Source organism: Pinus tabuliformis, chromosome 9, assembly GCF_031772625.1.
Source record: "Pinus tabuliformis cultivar Carrire ecotype Pingquan chromosome 9, CPIR1, whole genome shotgun sequence".
Taxonomy (NCBI): Eukaryota; Viridiplantae; Streptophyta; class Pinopsida; order Pinales; family Pinaceae; genus Pinus; species Pinus tabuliformis.
In genome coordinates, this window is record NC_142307.1 from 1,433,705,940 (window position 1) to 1,433,708,913 (window position 2,974).

The window sequence follows — 2,974 nt, forward strand, 5'->3', positions numbered from 1 at the left end:
TTTTTTTAAATATGTAAAGTTATTCCAACCTAGCCATAAAACCTCCAAAACTGAAATTTTAGATAAAAGGTATTTTTTTAAATGGAATACTCTCGTTAAAATATTGATTAAATTGACCATATAAAAATGGTCAGCCAATATAAATCAATATACATCTTGTTGATTACTTCAAGGGTATTTAATTATTTGTTAGGGAATATGTGACTTACTATATTTAGTTTTTTATTCAAATTCATTTGCAAATATACTATTTCAAAAACTCTTCTAAGTTTGTATATCTTACAACTTTATAGTATATATGGTTTAGTTTTTCAAAGATTTTGGGTTTCAAAATTTGTTTATGAGAAATAATAATAATGATAATAAATTTTGTTTAATTAACAAATGTTTTGTTGGAATTTGTTTATATAAATTTAGTAAAATTGTTATTTATTGTTATTTAAAATGAATTTTTGAATATATAAATAGATTGAACACTTAGAAAATTTTCTACATTTTTTCTTGATGATAAATTTATTTATGCATTAAAAAACACATTGTAAATAATAAAAAATAAGAAAGGAAAATTGTATCTATTAATTAAGTTGAATCTATTTATAAATTATTTTATGTATTTAATCCTATATACTAAATATTTGAAATGCAAAACATTGTTCATATGTATGTATTCTATAGATACTATAAACTAGCGCAATCATATAATTTAAATTCTTAGCAAATGTTGATAGATATCAATTCATAATAAGCATAAAAAACTCATAATAAGTTACTTCTTAAAATTACACAAAAATATTAAATGAACTAAATTATAACATCATCATCATCATTATTATTATCTATGGAGATTTAGCCCCACTTTATCATGGAGATTTATTTACAAAAATTTATAAATAGATTTTGTTACAATACAATGGGCAAATACCGTGGTTAATTAATATCACATGCCCAAGAAACGATAACTCATTTCATATGACACTTGTTAATATGATACATTTTTTAATTAATTTTAAAGAGCAAAAAAAGCATAACTACTTTGAAGATAAATCTCAACCTTTGATTTGTGTATACTACCAACTTATATCCATTAATTCCAGATCTACTAAGGGCTAAGGGAGATCAAATCTTTTTCACTCTTAAAAAAAGGTTGTGTATCAAGAAATTTGATCCCCATACTTGGTAGATCCAAATTTAAAAATAAATATAATTTGGTTTATTTCCCCTTTAAATAAGCTATATTCCATATAAATAACATAGATTCTCCCTACCATCATAAACATGACTATATCTTTAAAATAAATAAATACAATCTTTGATTGGACTATATCTTTAAAATGAATAAATACTATATTTGATTTGCACCAAATAACTCATTGGGTCAGGTATTTTATACTGTAAAGTTGTAAGAAAGTTGTAATAATCACAGAACACATGACTATGTATCACAAGTCCATTTTAAATGTAGAAGACTGGCTAACTAGTTAAGTCTCAGTGACCGTCCGAGCACCAGCGTGAGCAGCAACCTTGGAGTCGTTGTATCCACCGAAAACATAGGAAACAAACCCCCATATTCCCAAGAGCATGGCCAATACCTTGATCCCATCCAGCTTATCATGGAAGATGAACACAGCCAAGATGGGAACAACAGGCAGAGACAATGCGACGATGACTTTAGAAAACAACGAAGAAATCAAGAAAATCAATCCAAATGTCCCCAGGGAATACATTTGATATGCTATAGCATATCATAGTAGAGTCATGACGTATCCCATTTCCCCTGACCTAAAATCATGGGACTCTGGTACCAGGTCTCTGAATTCTCCGCTGGCTAACAGACCCAATACACAAATGAAGGTACCAACAATGTAAATGAGCGCCTAAGATATCATAAACACAGTGAAATTTTGTGCAACATGTTGGAATACAAGTTGCAAGAGTGCGAGGAAGAGACCATAAATGGCACAGACCAAAATGGTGTAAACAAAGCCCAGAATGAAGTGGGTTCTGTTTACTCCCTCCGGTCTTTCGCTGCTCAACTGGATACCTAGCAGAATGACACTAAAGGTAAGAAGCACGATTGAATTCAGAATATATGGAGTTATCCTCTGCTTAACCACAATGAAAGAGAACAGGGCATTGAAAGGCAACTGTGTGGCGCAGGGAAGAGAGTACGTTGATACTGGCAGATATGCAATCCCAAAGGAGTAGAGCAGACCATTCCCACCTGCAATATCACCCAAAGCTCCACAAACCAGAAGATATCTAGTGGTAACAAATGCAAGCATGGCTGATTTTTTTGTGGGTTCAGCAATGGTGGTAGCAGAAGCAATGGCGATCCCGCGAAGCAACAGCGATCTGAGCCATAGGCTGTGCCCACCCTGCTCGAAATAAAAGCGACTCAAAATCAACGCAGCAGACTGCCCCACCACAAGAGCAATAACGCTCATGCCAACGAGCAACCAGTGCATTCTCCCTTTTTTAATACCACTGTAGCTTTCACTGGACTCTGCGCCTGCAATTCCTTCTCCATGGGAATCCATCACAACGAACTGGACCGAACTCTCAATGAAATTTCTGCTGGGAGACAATCACCTCTCCCACGTTAGCTTGCACCCAAATCAAATTTATAATATAATTCCGAGAAACAGAACTGAACTCACTGGTTCAAACTGCACAGGTGCAACTTTGGAACGCATGCGTCCTTCGCAATCCGACATGTCTACAGAATCCGATCGGATCACCGAAGACATAAGTTGATAGCGACTTTACATTGATTTAATTATAAACTTTTCATTTTGTTATGTAATGTGATGTGCTTATTAAGATTTGGTTGGACATTTTTAAGTGCTTTCTAATTTTTAAAACAAAATATTGAACTTATTTTTGCTTTTTATTTTATGAGACATGGTATTGGTTAAAAATTTTGAAGTCTTATTGATGAATTGTGATCATAAACTAGGTTAAGCTAGTTTGAGAT

General features: G+C 32.6%; 1 pseudogene; it reads right to left on the reverse strand.

Moving 5' to 3' along the window:
* Positions 1 to 1,742: 1,742 nt before the first annotated feature.
* Positions 1,743 to 2,537, reverse strand: LOC149153944 (putative purine permease 11 pseudogene; annotated as a pseudogene).
* Between the last annotated feature and the right edge of the window lie 437 nt (positions 2,538 to 2,974).